The following is a 16939-nucleotide window of genomic DNA, read 5'->3' on the forward strand; positions in this document are numbered from 1 at the left end:
AAATAGATAATTATATCAGTGAATCTAATTGAAAGACGAATTTAGATGCGCGTAAAATTATGTGTATTTTTTGAAACATTTATCATTTTCAGCGCCTCTTTAATTTATATCTTTCGTTTTTGTTACAGTATCATCGTAGTTACGTGGCCGAATTACTCCGCCCGTTGCGCATCGGATCGGTGAGTGACGAATTTTTTACAATAGTATGGGGTAACGAATTTGTGAGACCTATATTAGATATATTTATGTATTGTATCCACATAATAGTACTATAGATAAATGCGACTTCTTACAAATTCGTTGCTCTAAAATGGATAGACTAGATCAGACTAGGCTAAATAATTAATCCTGGAGCATCATCATTATTTATCGATTTATTGTGCTTACGGGAGAATGCATCCATAAGCACATACGTTATGTCGATGCATTATTTATTAATGCATCTAATGTTATTTGTATCGCAGAACATGCGAAGTATACCAGTCGCCTGAAATTTATAGGCAATTATTTAAATTTGGCAAATATACACGGAGAAAAAAATAATGTTGTATCAACAGCCTGAGTCTAATTGGAAATAATCTTGTTGATTCAATACATTATGCTTTTGTTTTAATGAAATAAAACAAGATTATTTCCAATTAGACTAATGCTGTTGATACAACATTATTTTTTCTCTGTGTATATTTTATTGAGGACGAGCATGGCCTAGTAGACAGCGCACTGGTCTATTGAGCCAAAGGTCCCGGGTTCGATTCCCGGTAGAGCTAGAAAAATTATATTCGCTCGTTCTCCTCTTCCGGGAAGATATAATCACGACGATTTTTATTAGAACGCGATTAACATAAAATTCTTTCATTTCTTGATAATATAATTCTGTTTTACTTTCCATTGCTGCTGTGTATTAATTCTTGGACGAATACATTAATTACGCGTATCATTGTAAAATTAAAAGCAAAATTAAGTCACTTAATTAAGATTTTATTAACGATCCAACGTAGTTGTTTATTTTTTTCCGATATGATTAACGCGCGCTTATTAACGATCGCAACGATTCGTAATCAACCGCAACATTATAATCATCTACCGGCGCTGTGACACGCGGCGCGACCTCCCCCCCTGCTCGCTCGACCGTATAAATCGGCGCGTTGTCTACCGGCGGCAGTGACACGCGGCGCGACCTCCCCCCCTGCTCGCTCGACCGTATAAATCGGCGCGTTGTCTACCGGCGGCAGTGACACGCGGCGCGACCTCCCCCCCTGCTCGCTCGACCGTATAAATCGGCGCGGGGTCTACCGGCGGCAGTGACACGCGGCGCGACTTCCCCCCCTGCTCGCTCGACCGTATAAATCGGCGCGTTGTCTACCGGCGGCAGTGACACGCGGCGCGACCTCCCCCCCTGCTCGCTCGACCGTATAAATCGGCGCGTTGTCTACCGGCGGCAGTGACACGCGGCGCGACCTCCCCCCCTGCTCGCTCGACCGTATAAATCGGCGCGTTGTCTACCGGCGGCAGTGACACGCGGCGCGACTTCCCCCCTTGCTCGCTCGACCGTATAAATCGGCGCGTTGTCTACCGGCGGCAGTGACACGCGGCGCGACTTCCCCCCTTGCTCGCTCGACCGTATAAATACGCGCGTTGTCTACCGGCGGCAGTGACACGCGGCGCGACTTCCCCCCTTGCTCGCTCGACGCGGTGTTAGGGTCACTCGTGGTGGTTTTAGCCGGTAGGCTGCGGGGAAATGGCGGAACTTTAATGTTCTGCTCTCCGCAGAATCCGGCACTCCCCCCGCCCCGCCCCGGGGAAGGGGGGGTCTTCCTCCCGAAAGGGGGGTCACTGGTCACTCAAACCCCGGAAGAATGGAGGCACTCCCCGACCAGTGGTGCTCCCCGATCGGTGGCACAGCCACCGTGACTGGTTGCCACTGCTGACGGGTTGCCTCCAGGACGTCGTGGGGATTCCAGTGATGGAAGATTTCCACCACGTAAAAAGAAAAAAAAAAGCTACTTAGTTAAAACGTAGGGAATAATTTTTAATTCCTTTCAGCAATTACATTTCCATTAAGCGAGAAGAGTCAAGAAACATTTTGACTATATTGCAAAAACGTTGTAAAATTGATGCAATATAGCTGAAATGCTTCTTGATTTTTCTTGCTTAAGGGATGAAGTCACACTGCATTGCCACGAGTCTCAATGTGGCTCGAGTCTGCAAAAGACATCACGCTTGAAAAAAATTAAGCGTGTAAAAAATTTTGTCTGCTAAAGACATCACGCTGATAAAGTTAAGCGTGTAATAAATCTTCCCTCCAGGGGGTGGGGGGAGTCCTCCCGGACCCTTTAGGGGCACGGGGGAGCCCTCCACTACGGGTTTTGCGCACCCGGAGTACCCGAGCACACAAGTACCGCAATCTACGGCAGCCCTACGGGTCTGTCGTGGACCGGGGAGTCCTTTTAAGGACTCGCGAGGTAAGCGGCCTCTATAAAAAGTCCGCTCGGCTGGTCGGAGCCGTGAGAGAGGAGCTTAGGCTCTCCTAACCGACCTAAGGGAAGGAAAACCCTGACAGAAAACCTCCTAAGGGTCTGCCTTCGGCGACATCACGCTTTTCTCCAGTAGTGAGCGTGTAAAAAGTAAATCCTCCTCCTGTCTGCCTTCGGCGACATCACGCTTTTCTCCAGTAGTGAGCGTGTAAAAAGTAAATCCTCCTCCTGTCTGCCTTCGGCGACATCACGCTTTTCTCCAGTAGTGAGCGTGTAAAAAGTAAATCCTCCTCCTGTCTGCCTTCGGCGACATCACGCTTTTCTCCAGTAGTGAGCGTGTAAAAAGTAAATCCTCCTCCTGTCTGCCTTCGGCGACATCACGCTTTTCTCCAGTAGTGAGCGTGTAAAAAGTAAATCCTCCTCCTGTCTGCCTTCGGCGACATCACGCTTTTCTCCAGTAGTGAGCGTGTAAAAAGTAAATCCTCCTCCTGTCTGCCTTCGGCGACATCACGCTTTTCTCCAGTAGTGAGCGTGTAAAAAGTAAATCCTCCTCCTGTCTGCCTTCGGCGACATCACGCTTTTCTCCAGTAGTGAGCGTGTAAAAAGTAAATCCTCCTCCTGTCTGCCTTCGGCGACATCACGCTTTTCTCCAGTAGTGAGCGTGTAAAAAGTAAATCCTCCTCCTGTCTGCCTTCGGCGACATCACGCTTTTCTCCAGTAGTGAGCGTGTAAAAAGTAAATCCTCCTCCTGTCTGCCTTCGGCGACATCACGCTTTTCTCCAGTAGTGAGCGTGTAAAAAGTAAATCCTCCTCCTGTCTGCCTTCGGCGACATCACGCTTTTCTCCAGTAGTGAGCGTGTAAAAGTAAATCCTCCTCCTGTCTGCCTTCGGCGACATCACGCTTTTCTCCAGTAGTGAGCGTGTAAAAAGTAAATCCTCCTCCTGTCTGCCTTCGGCGACATCACGCTTTTCTCCAGTAGTGAGCGTGTAAAAAGTAAATCCTCCTCCTGTCTGCCTTCGGCGACATCACGCTTTTCTCCAGTAGTGAGCGTGTAAAAAGTAAATCCTCCTCCTGTCTGCCTTCGGCGACATCACGCTTTTCTCCAGTAGTGAGCGTGTAAAAAGTAAATCCTCCTCCTGTCTGCCTTCGGCGACATCACGCTTTTCTCCAGTAGTGAGCGTGTAAAAAGTAAATCCTCCTCCTGTCTGCCTTCGGCGACATCACGCTTTTCTCCAGTAGTGAGCGTGTAAAAAGTAAATCCTCCTCCTGTCTGCCTTCGGCGACATCACGCTTTTCTCCAGTAGTGAGCGTGTAAAAAGTAAATCCTCCTCCTGTCTGCCTTCGGCGACATCACGCTTTTCTCCAGTAGTGAGCGTGTAAAAAGTAAATCCTCCTCCTGTCTGCCTTCGGCGACATCACGCTTTTCTCCAGTAGTGAGCGTGTAAAAAGTAAATCCTCCTCCTGTCTGCCTTCGGCGACATCACGCTTTTCTCCAGTAGTGAGCGTGTAAAAAGTAAATCCTCCTCCTGTCTGCCTTCGGCGACATCACGCTTTTCTCCAGTAGTGAGCGTGTAAAAAGTAAATCCTCCTCCTGTCTGCCTTCGGCGACATCACGCTTTTCTCCAGTAGTGAGCGTGTAAAAAGTAAATCCTCCTCCTGTCTGCCTTCGGCGACATCACGCTTTTCTCCAGTAGTGAGCGTGTAAAAAGTAAATCCTCCTCCTGTCTGCCTTCGGCGACATCACGCTTTTCTCCAGTAGTGAGCGTGTAAAAAGTAAATCCTCCTCCTGTCTGCCTTCGGCGACATCACGCTTTTCTCCAGTAGTGAGCGTGTAAAAAGTAAATCCTCCTCCTGTCTGCCTTCGGCGACATCACGCTTTTCTCCAGTAGTGAGCGTGTAAAAAGTAAATCCTCCTCCTGTCTGCCTTCGGCGACATCACGCTTTTCTCCAGTAGTGAGCGTGTAAAAAGTAAATCCTCCTCCTGTCTGCCTTCGGCGACATCACGCTTTTCTCCAGTAGTGAGCGTGTAAAAAGTAAATCCTCCTCCTGTCTGCCTTCGGCGACATCACGCTTTTCTCCAGTAGTGAGCGTGTAAAAAGTAAATCCTCCTCCTGTCTGCCTTCGGCGACATCACGCTTTTCTCCAGTAGTGAGCGTGTAAAAAGTAAATCCTCCTCCTGTCTGCCTTCGGCGACATCACGCTTTTCTCCAGTAGTGAGCGTGTAAAAAGTAAATCCTCCTCCTGTCTGCCTTCGGCGACATCACGCTTTTCTCCAGTAGTGAGCGTGTAAAAAGTAAATCCTCCTCCTGTCTGCCTTCGGCGACATCACGCTTTTCTCCAGTAGTGAGCGTGTAAAAAGTAAATCCTCCTCCTGTCTGCCTTCGGCGACATCACGCTTTTCTCCAGTAGTGAGCGTGTAAAAAGTAAATCCTCCTCCTGTCTGCCTTCGGCGACATCACGCTTTTCCTCCAGTAGTGAGCGTGTAAAAAGTAAATCCTCCCCTGTCTGCCTTCGGCGACATCACGCTTTTCTCCAGTAGTGAGCGTGTAAAAAGTAAATCCTCCTCCTGTCTGCCTTCGGCGACATCACGCTTTTCTCCAGTAGTGAGCGTGTAAAAATTAAATCCTCCTCCTGTCTGCCTTCGGCGACATCACGCTTTTCTCCAGTAGTGAGCGTGTAAAAAGTAAATCCTCCTCCTGTCTGCCTTCGGCGACATCACGCTTTTCTCCAGTAGTGAGCGTGTAAAAAATAAATCCTCCTCCTGTCTGCCTTCGGCGACATCACGCTTTTCTCCAGTAGTGAGCGTGTAAAAAATAAATCCTCCTCCTGTCTGCCTTCGGCGACATCACGCTTTTCTCCAGTAGTGAGCGTGTAAAAAATAAATCCTCCTCCTGTCTGCCTTCGGCGACATCACGCTTTTCTCAGCAGTGAGCGTGTAATAAATAAATCCTCTGTTAGGGTCACTCGTGGTGGTTTTAGCCGGTAGGCTGCGGGGAAATGGCGGAACTTTAATGTTCTGCTCTCTGCAGAATCCGGCACTCCCCCCGCTCCGCCCCGGGGAAGGGGGAGTCTTCCTCCCGAAAGGGGGGTCACTGGTCACTCAAACCCCGGAAGAATGGAGGCACTCCCCGACCAGTGGTGCTCCCCGATCGGTGGCACAGCCACCGTGACTGGTTGCCACTGCTGACGGGTTGCCTCCAGGACGTCGTGGGGATTCCAGTGATGGAAGATTTCCACCACGTAAAAAAAAAAAAAAAAAAAAGGGACCTAGTTAAAACGCAGGTAGGGAATAATTTTTAATTCCTTTCAGCAATTACATTTCCATTAAGCGAGAAAAGTCAAGAAACATTTTGACTATATTGCAAAAACGTTGTAAAATTAATGCAATATAGCTGAAATGCTTCTTGATTTTTCTTGCTTAAGGGATGAAGTCACACTGCATTGCCACGAGTCTCAATGTGGCTCGAGACTCCTATCTGACCCGGAGGTGGGGGTGGATTTTGCGGCCGGAACAGCATGAAAGAAAGTGGTGAGTGTAATTGATTTTCACGTACTATGTCACTTATGTCCAAAAATTTTCTATCTCTTCTGTCTTTACTTAATCGAATCGTTCATTTGAATGTTTCAGAAAATAACGACGCAGAAGGTGACATCGGAGCAGCGAGGGAATCCTGCGTAGCTGACATTCCGAGCAGCCTGAGAGGAGAAGGAGGCCTAGGATAGGCATCGGGCATCGGCGTACCAACACTTCTGGTAAATGTTACTTTTTATTTTTTCTAAAGATATAGAATCTCTTTTTTCGTTTGTGCTTATTCAGTTGTTACATTAAATCGTGTTTCGAAATTTAAATTAGTAAAAAGAAATATTTTGAAAAATTTGATTCAAGTTGATTCTAACGTAAAGATTTTTTTCGAAGAAGTAATTTAAAATATAATATTAATCTGAATAACGAATAAGATGTTCGATGCGTGTGACAATTATTTAATCGATTCGATTATTTTTATGTTACAGAAAATATCCACGCGGGAAGGAGCAACGTTGCTTCGCATCGAGGGAACACGAGGGACATCCCGAGCAGCCTAAAAGAAGGTGGTGAGTGTAATTGATTTTCACGTACTATGTCATTTATGTCACAAATTTTCTATTTCTTCTGTCTTTACTTAATCGAATCGTTCATTTGAATGTTTCAGAAAATAACGACGCAGAAGGTGACATCGGAGCAGCGAGGGAATCCTGCGAAGCTGTGAGGTCGTATCTTACACAATTCGAGGTCGATTTTACACAATTTCCGGTTTTTCTGCTTAAACGCTTAGTCAGGCAACCCCGAAGCTAAATGTCTACATCCTATCTTGAAATAAATTACCAAAAATGAATTAGTTGTCAAAATTTTCTCGTATTTTCTCGTATTTGTAGATACGACAAATTTGCACTTCAAAATTATAATCAAATAATGAACAAGATACGACATATTTATTTTTAAATAACAATAATAAATGTTATTTAAAACTAAATATGTCGTAACTTGTTTATTTGATTACAATTTTAAAGTACGTCGTATCTATAAAAATTGCGTTTTTGCGTTTGTTTTCCACGAATAATATCAAATTAAACAATAAAGCTGTATTTTAATTCCAAATCACTATACTTTTGAAAGTAAAGCAAACTATCTTGTTTGTCGCTTATCAACAAAACAAAAATTTACGAATCCTGTAAAGTGACAGTTTTTAAGATACGACCTCCCGAAAGATATCAGTCGATATACGATAGAAACAATAAAAAATATGAACAGGAAAAGATTTTGTCATTGTTGAAATGGAATTCGAACTTGTGAAGATCTATAAACGACAAAACATTTATGTTATTGAGTTATTGATTATTTTTACTGCCTAATCTATTGTAGGGTATATGCAAAAGTTAAGTGAAAAAGCAAAACAAATGTAATGCGTTAAACATATTTTAATGTACGTTGCTTTTTAGTATTATATTAAGTGTTATTTGCAATTGGGAACAAAGTTCTTTGGAAATTTTAAACGTCATCGCAGGTGATGACCATTACATGATTATAGGGAAGATAAGTATAGGAAGATTTTTCAATTTTAAAATATTTATTGTTATTTTATAATAAAACATTACATTTACATTCTCTCACTTTATGAGATTTTACATTATTTTATATCACGTTTCACTTTATTAATAATTGGATTTGCCACAAAAAACCCTGTCTATTTTAGAACTATTTTAGGTTAATAAGCATATTAACAATAGATTGCGACAATTAGAAAATAGAAGGGACTTGAGTACTAATTCCGAACGCGACAGCACGTTTGATGTACGCAGATGTGTGGTGATCCCTTATGTGAAGGGCTTAAGCGCGGGCATACGGGGTACTCTTGAGAGAGTCCGCTGTGACGTGGTATATAAGATACCGAAAAAACTCAGTGCTGTCATCAGGAGGGGCAAGGACAGATTAGCGACTAACAAGGAAACTAATGTGGTTTACAAAATTGATTGTGAGAATTGCGACGCGTCTTACATTGGGCAGACGAAGAGACATCTCGAGACAAGAGTGAAAGAACATTTCAGCGATATTAAAAAACATGACAGCAATTTCTCTGTCGTAAGCAAGCACCGGATACAGAATGACCACAATTTTAAGTGGTCAGATCCGAAAATATTACACAAAGAACCTCACTTGAAAATGAGAGAGATCGCTGAAATGTTCTTTATAAAGAAAAATAAGAACACGATCAATTTAAAAAAAGATACGGAGAATTTAAATACGATATACGACAGTGTCATCATGTCAGTTTGATTGTTTATATTTCTACCTCGGGACACCTTGTTTCTTTCTTTGTCCGCTCAGTCTCCCAAGTACTCGCATACATGTAACATGTCGCAACGAAGAACTAGTCATACGCGAAATTCTATTATGAGATTCGTAAGTTTTTCTTGATCGTCGCTTTCTCTCCTCATATATCATTGTTGCTACAAATTAAGATTGGTCCACAGCTGACCTTTAGGGCCATGCGGGAACATGCTCGTGAACTCAGGAATCTGTACTAATTATGTGACGAGTCAATAGATGATAGGTATTGCTCAATATTTAATAACGTCGTTAACTTAATATTGTCTCGATTTATTTATATTGTTTTTCTTTTTCGCTGTTCCTGTTTCAGTTCGCACTTGAAAAGGGCTCGAATATAGAGCCGAAACGTTGTGCATTTTTGTATATATTGCGCCAGTTAATCGAGTAATAAATTGAATTGCTATTTTAGAACCCTCGCGTCTAACAACGAGACTTTGCTAAAATAAAAAATTATTGTTAGAGGATCAGAATATTCTACAGACATAATCCTCTAAGTCGACATTGTTTAGAGATACACTTTCTGAAACATTAGAAAAATATACTATATAGCATTCTTTCATTTGATTTCTCGGCATCCAGGACTTTTCTCCGTGGTGATAGTGGTAATGGTTACAATCCATTATTTTGAATATCCCTGACTCACATCCAGAAACTTGCAATTAGCTGGATCAGTAGTAACAAATTTATTTGTATAAAGTAGGGGAGACCGGGGCCTAACCGTCGCCGGGGTTGAACCGTCAAATCAAATATCTCGGAATCTGTATATTGTGCGAACTCGCTATTAACATTGTAAACGCTGCTTATGGTACCCATGTGACCAACGGAGTTTCGGCAGGTTACCTGCCGTGTTATGATTTTTACGAGGGCAAACGTGTTTTCGGAAGGTGAAAGTTACATTTTCTGCGCGTGGAAATTTTGTAATATCTGCAATAATATTTGCTCTCCAAATCTCGAGGTACGTGATTATAAAGAGTAATGCATGCTGAACACGAATCCAGTGTAGTTTTTTCATTATCGTTGATGTCTAATATTTCGTGGGCAATCAAACCTGAAACTTGTGTTTGGGGTTAATCCGTCAGTAAGCAGTCCGGGTGCATTTCCAAGGCATTTCCAGGCTCACTGCATATGGAATATGGATGAGACGGGAATTACAACCGTTCAGACACCGAATAGAGTCATCGGACGTCGAGGAGTGAGACAAGTCGGGCGAGTAACTTCTGCGGAAAGAGGAACCCTCGTAACTATTTTTTAATAACGTTTCGCATAAAAATTTTAAATAAATTTTTATATTTTTCTCTTAAAAAACAATTATTAAGATGTATCCTATCATTTTTCAGGATTAGATGTACGTATATGTATTGAAAATGCAGTGTGACGGTTAAACCCCGGCATTTTTGAGATTTCAATTTTTCCACCGTTGTCGTTTTTGCTCTATACCGGTTAAACAAAGCGACGTAGATAAAAATTTCCTATATAAATTTTGTAGCTAAAGGTTCACTCTTTACAGTGGTATACCACATTTAACTAAAATTATTTATTTTCTTGTTAAAAATCGGCACCGAAAAAAAACTGACGGTTAGGCCCCGGTCTCCCCTACTTCAATTGATATATTAAAATAGTTTATTATCCGTCATCACAGGGAGGTGCCTAGGATGTCGAAAAATCGAATGAAACAAAGCCATTTCGTACATTTTTCTAATTTTTCAAAGAGTGTATCTCTGAACGGTATTAACTTACAATAAAGGATTATGTTTATATAGAAATATTTCGATTCTCCAACAATAATCTTTCATTTTAAATCTCGTTACTAAACGCGAGGGGCCTAAAACCTTTATAAAAATGGGCAAAGTTCTTTGTAAGTGAGTTTAATGCCAAATTGGCAACAATTTGCTATTAATTTACTTACTGGATTATAAACACGCTGCTGTGTATTACAGACGGGTTGCAATCATATCTACCCATTAGAGAATAGATATTTTGTACTCTAAACGGTAAGATATAATGCACCCATGTGCACATATGGGTAGCAATTTACTCCATTTGCACGAATTCTTGTATGAACACAGTGCACAAGATGACACTAATGCAGATAGATGAGCGAGCGTATATTTTATTTGCACATTATAAACAGCGCTAAGCGCAGAATGCATTTTGACAGTAGTCACTGCGGCGAGCGCAGAATGCATTGCATTTTAACAATAGTCACTGCGGCGAGCGCACAAAGTTTGAAAACAAATGGAATATTCAAATTTTATATCACGTATAATCATCGATAATTTCGAGAATTTTCTTTCTCTAAAAACTATAAATTTCCTTCAAAAATTAGTTATTAAGACTGTATATTTGACATTAAATTAATATAATATAAGAACGCCATCAAGTCCGAGCTAGGATCTAAGTAGCAAATAATTTCCGTGTGAATTTCTAATACTATTTCCAACTAAACTGCGCGCCAACGAATTGTCGGTCTTGAAACACAGTTTTTTCGTTAGAACAGTAAATTTACTTAAATAAATCGCAAATTGATTTAATTTTTGATGCTGATACAAATCGTATCTAACATCCCCCCTTTCCCCGAATATTACTGTAAAGAATTTATTGCGAAAAAATATTATCTCAGTCAGGGTTTTTTCGCAATGAGTTGTTATGTAATACATATAAACTAGGAAAATTATTTGACAATCATTAAAATTATTCGCATATTTTCTAACAACTTTAGAAAAGTTAACGATTTGCTAATAAAAAAATAAGAAATTATTTTCAAATTACAAAATAAGTTTTCTTTATTATTATATAATAACAATAGTATTGTTCATTAATCTTCGGTCTCGGCTTCATATATATATATATATATATATATTTTTTTTTTAATATTATATATTATATATATTTATATTTATTTATTTATTTATTTATTTATTTTATATATATATATAAAATCAATAAATATCATAAGTAATTAATAAGTACGACAAGACCTAGGTGCGCGCGCGCGAGCGTGAGCGTCGAGAAGCCTAGCACGATTCTCACCGGCTCGCGGCTGACCGAGCGTCGAGCATCTGACATCACTGCTGAAATCACCGGAAATAAGTTGGCGCTGGAAGTTCATATTTTTTAATAAACTATAGCTCATACGATTGCTCCCTAATTGCTCCCTCAGAATCAACAATTGCTCCCCTTTTAAAATTATTATTTTTTAAGATATTTAAAAAAAACGTAAAATTTATAACTTTCACTCAAAAACATATTTCTAATAACTCTATGCAATTAAATCCGGCATAGAACGATTGCTCCTTATTGCTCCATCATTATTTTAATGATTTATTGCATTTTTATTGAAAAATTAACAAATTAATCATTTCACAAGTGACGCCGCCGCCACTTATCGGCCGCCTATTGTAACTATGGCTCGGCAGCCATTGGTGGAAATATTTAACTAATTTTAATCAGTTATCTAATAATAAACTAAATTTTATTCATACCTAATTTACAGAGCATTCTTAAAGATACTGCTACAAAAGTGGTTCTTTCAATGCAACAAATTGTCAATCCACAACATCTTCAACACCTTCCATATCTTCATTATCTAACGATACAACTTCTAATTTCATTGACGTTATCCAAACACCGAGCCATGGCTACACATAATGTCTACACTATAGTGCAGACATTAAAACGAAACCCTGGCGTCCCTCGAATCGGATCACGCGGGAGTATTAACGGCGATCGGCCGCGAGGCCTCACGCCACTCTGACACGCTTGGCTGTAGAACACCGTGACCGCCGGGGCACGACCTCGGGGCACGCGCTCCTCCTAACCGAGTAAGTAAGGAGGAGGACTGATGGATGGCCGATGGATTAAACGCACGCCGGAGGATGGCTGGTGGATGGCCGATGGATTAAACACACGCCGGAGGAGGGCCGGTGGATTAAACGCACGCCGGAGGATGGCCGGTGGATTAAACGCACGCCAGAGGATGGCTAGTTGATGGCCGATGGATTAAACGCACGCCGGAGGATGGCTGGTGGATGGCCGATGGATTCAACGCACGCCGGAGGATGGCTGGTGGATGCCCGATGGATTAAACGCACGCCGGAGAATGGCTGGTGGATGGCCGATGGATTAAACGCACGCCGGAGGATGGCCGGTGGATTAAACGCACGCCGGAGAATGGCTGGTGGATGGCCGAAGGATTCAACGCACGCCGGAGGATGGTCGGTGGATTAAACGCACGCCAGAGGATGGCTAGTTGATGGCCGATGGATTAAACGCACGCCGGAGGATGGCTGGTGGATGGCCGATGGATTCAACGCACGCCGGAGGATGGCTGGTGGATGCCCGATGGATTAAACGCACGCCGGAGAATGGCTGGTGGATGGCCGATGGATTAAACGCACGCCGGAGAATGGCTGGTGGATGGCCGAAGGATTCAACGCACGCCGGAGGATGGTCGGTGGATTAAACGCACGCCAGAGGATGGATGGTGGATGGCCGATGGAATAAACGCTCGCCGGAGGATGGCCGGTGGATTAATCGCACGCCAGAGGATGGCTGGTGGATGACCGATTGATTAAACGCACGCCGGAGGATGGCTGATGGACGGCCGATGGATTAAACGCACGCCGGAGGATGGCCGGTGGATTGAACGCACGCCGGAGGATGGCTGGTGGATGGCCGATGGATTAAACGCTCGCCGGAGGATGGCCGGTGGATTAAACGCACGCCGGAGGATTGCTGGTGGATGGCCGATGGATTAAACGCTCGCCGGAGGATGGCCGGTGGATTCAACGCACGCCGGAGGATGGCTGGTGGATGGCCGATGGATTAAACGCACGCCGGAGGATGGCTAGTGGATGGCCGATGGAATAAACGCACGCCGGAGGATGGCTGGTGGATGGCCGATGGATTAAACGCACGCCGGAGGATGGCTGGTGGATGGCCGATGGATTAAACGCACGCCGGAGGATGGCTAGTGGATGGCCGATGGATTAAACGCACGCCGGAGGATAGCTGGTGGATGGCCGATGGATTAAACGCTCGCCGGAGGTTGGCCGGTGGATTAAACGCACGCCGGAGGATGGCTGGTGGATGGCCGATGGATTAAACGCACGCCGGAGGATTGCCGGTGGATTAAACGCACGCCTGAGGATGGCTGGTGGATGGCCGATGGATTAAACGCACGCCGGAGGATGGCTGGTGGATGGCCGATGGATTAAACGCACGCCGGAGGATGGCTGGTGGATGGCCGATGGATTAAACGCACGCCGGAGGATGGCTGGTGGATGGCCGATGGATTAAACGCACGCCGGAGGATGGCTGGTGGATGGCCGATGGATTAAACGCACGCCGGAGGATGGCTAGTGGATGGCCGATGGAATAAACGCATGACGGATGATGGCTGGTTGATGGCCGATGGATTAAACGCTCGCCGGAGGATGGCCGGTGGATTAAACGCACGCCGGAGATGGCTGATGGATGGCCGATGGATTAAACGGACGCCGGAGGATGGCCGGTAAATTGAACGCACGCCGGAGGATGGCTGGTGGATGGCCGATGGATTAAACGCTTGCCGGAGGATGGCCGGTGGATTAAACGCACGCCGGAGGATGGCTGATGGATGGCCGATGGATTAAACGCACGCCGGAGGATGGCCGGTGGATTGAACGCACGCCGGAGGATGGCCGGTGGATTAAACGCACGCCGGAGGATGGCTGATGGATGGCCGATGGATTAGCGCACGACGGAGGATGGCCGGTGGATTGAACGCACGCCGGAGTTGATTTCAATTTGTTATCATTTTATTGTTAATTTTGCAATATACATATGTATATATCGCTTATGCGTACGCGTGAATTATTTATACATATGTATCACACATAAGCAAATGTTATTAATAAGTACATGTTAATATAATGAACAATACATATTAGTATTAAATTGTTATTAAGTAAAATACATTATGCATTCGTTGACACGCTTGAAAGATGATAAAAATTATGAAAAGAATTTTAAATTGTGAGAAAAGCGAGAATCTCGAGTTTGGAGTCGTCTGTAATTCCTCAGAAATCACTCCTGTTACGCGGGAAGCATGATGAGCAAGAGGTTGCGGCTCCAGCTGGCTAGTTCGGACACGAACCATTAGCACGGACGCAAACCATGTGCAGTTACCGAGCGAAACGACGTAGTTGAGTTGCACTTTCTCAGGCGGCGCGTCGGAAAATGCGTCCCCACGAAAAAGGCCGGGAGGCGGGATGGCCTCTCTCAGGTTTCTCTCTGTCTCTGGTAAGAAAAAGAAAGAGAACATAAAGCCCCTTGCACAATGCCAGGCAACAGGCAATAGGAACAGGGAATAGAAATCAGAAATCATGTATAAAGCCTTTTGCACAATGCCAGGCAACAGGCAATAGGAACAGGAAATAACCAAAAAATCGTTAATTACAACCTAAAAAATTCGAATGCTATGATTGGTTGGCAACAGGCAATAGGCACAGAATTTCCAACGTGACGGAAACTCTGTGCCTATTGCCTGTGTCACTGTTTATTCTGCATTTATACATGATTTCTGATTTCTATTCCCTGTTCCTATTGCCTGTTGCCTGGCATTGTGCAAGGGGCTTAAATGCAGAATAAACAGTGACACAGGCAATAGACACAGAGTTTCCATCACGTTGGAAATTCTGTGCCTATTGCCTGTTGCCAACCAATCATAGTATTCGAATTTTTTAGGTTGTAATTAACGATTTTTTGGTTATTTCCTGTTCCTATTGCCTGTTGCCAGGCATTGTGCAAGGGGCTTTACTGTAGCGCGATGTTCCTGACCAAAATTTGATTGGCTGTCGTATTCTTCGGCCGCCATTATGCGCAGTGCTACACTTGTCTTCCTACATCCAGAGAGAAGGATGAGAGTGGTCATGCCCGCATTTTAGGTGGTCCCCGTCCATGAGCGCCTCTATGTGCACAAAACGTGCACATTGAACTACGTAGCCATAGTCCACGAAAATTTCTGATGGGTAACGCGTTATGTGCACGCTCTATTGGTTCTGTTCCGTGCTATGTGCACGATCTTTTGGTTCTGTTCCGTGCTATGTCGAAAGCGTCGGTAATGCATAATACTTGTATGGAGGGGATGTGCTGGCCGCGGCGGCCGCGCTCGACGCTCGGCAACACTCGGCAAGCTTCGAGCCAGTTCGAGCGAAGAGAGAAGGACAGACATACGATCTGCTGTCTCCTTATTATGATGTAGCTGTAGCTGCTTAGCACGCATTTCGGGTATCGCGTCTCGCGTCTCACCAAGCGTCGAGTCTCGAGTTGGCAAATCGACGATGCGTTGCGTTACATTTATGTTTCCACTTACGAATTTTAATTGTTATGTTTATAAATATATATTTATTTAATTATATTATATATGAAATTTATAAATATAAAATTTACAAATATAATTAAATAAATATTAACAAACATAAAAATTAAAGTTTGTAAGGATAATGTATAAAAATAGCAATCCTTGTTTTTGCCCATACGCTTTTTTATCTGAAAAAAGTCCTACATTAAAAACATTAACTTTAGCACAGTATAGCATAATATTTAAAAATATTTAAATGCATAATAATAATTAAATAAATATTAACTATCGAGAAAAAAATTGTAGTGTTGTTTTTACTCTTATTAAGTATATAATTTTAGCTATCCATGTTTAAACGACCAAATCACGAGCGCCAAAAGAGAGATATTGGATTAAAATAGAAACAATTTATTAAACAAACAATACACACGGTTAACGTTTCGACTGTACTTATAGTCTTCTTCGGAACGGATTGCTATGAAAGAAGAAAATAAATATCAAAAAACATGATAACGTGTTTAAGTTAACATTTTAAAACATTAAACAATCTCTTAATAATAATATAAATAAAATAAACAATCTAATTCAATCACAAATATAAAAACGCCGAAATAATCGAATAAAACGATGACAATATAACTATAAAATTTATTTATATTGAGAAGTAAAGAAGGTAATCTCTTCCATCAGAAAAAAATGTAAAAAATTGTTAAGGAGATATTCTGGTTTGAAAAGTCATAAAGAAAGATATTTTTCAGGAATTTTTTGCAGGGAAACGAAAAGAGCGAATAACGCTAAACTGTATATACATGTTTATTTAGCCTTATTTTGAAAATATATTTTTAGTTTTAAGTAATAAAAATGCTCTTCTTTTCCATATTATATCCTGTCATTAGAAGGTGTAAATGACAGACGCGAGACGGTGTAAATGATTCTAGCTGTTCTAAGTATCTGAAACGCAAAAACCAAAAATTTTTTTATTCAGGAGAAGTGTGGCTATCGTCTGAACTAGAACTGAACTAATATTTCCATTCTGGCGGCCTTTTTATTAAAAATATTATAACTTTTTTCGAAACTTTGGAAGTATTTTATTAAAAGAAAAAAAAACTAATAAACGTATAATGTTTATTCTAGTTCAGACGATAGTCACACTTCTCTTCTGAATAAGAAAAATTTTGGTTTTTGCGTTTCTGATACCTAGAACAGTTGGAATCATTTACATCGTCTTTCATTTATACCTTATTCTAGTGACCAGG

General features: G+C 42.5%; 2 long non-coding RNA genes across 3 annotated transcripts; one reads left to right on the forward strand and one right to left on the reverse strand.

Moving 5' to 3' along the window:
* The first annotated feature begins 5103 nt into the window (after positions 1–5103).
* On the forward strand, positions 5104–10337 carry LOC139771065 (uncharacterized). 2 transcript variants are annotated; one of them, XR_011717869.1, is made up of 5 exons: positions 5104–6004; positions 6104–6228; positions 6487–6567; positions 6666–9296; positions 9421–10337. It is a non-coding gene; the product is annotated as an uncharacterized lncRNA (long non-coding RNA). The 2 variants fall into 2 exon arrangements; XR_011717868.1 differs by lacking the exon at positions 9421–10337 and having other exon boundaries at positions 5113–5757; positions 5899–6004; positions 6666–7623.
* Positions 10338–14117: 3780 nt separating this feature from the next.
* On the reverse strand, positions 14118–15317 carry LOC139771066 (uncharacterized). The gene is made up of 2 exons (XR_011717870.1): positions 15161–15317; positions 14118–14620 (listed from the first exon to the last, which is right to left on the reverse strand). It is a non-coding gene; the product is annotated as an uncharacterized lncRNA (long non-coding RNA).
* Between the last annotated feature and the right edge of the window lie 1622 nt (positions 15318–16939).

Source organism: Temnothorax nylanderi, unplaced genomic scaffold (assembly GCF_030848795.1).
Source record: "Temnothorax nylanderi isolate EJ_2023f unplaced genomic scaffold, tnyl_v1.0 TNYL_tig0035_pilon, whole genome shotgun sequence".
NCBI lineage: Eukaryota > Metazoa > Arthropoda > Insecta > Hymenoptera > Formicidae > Temnothorax > Temnothorax nylanderi.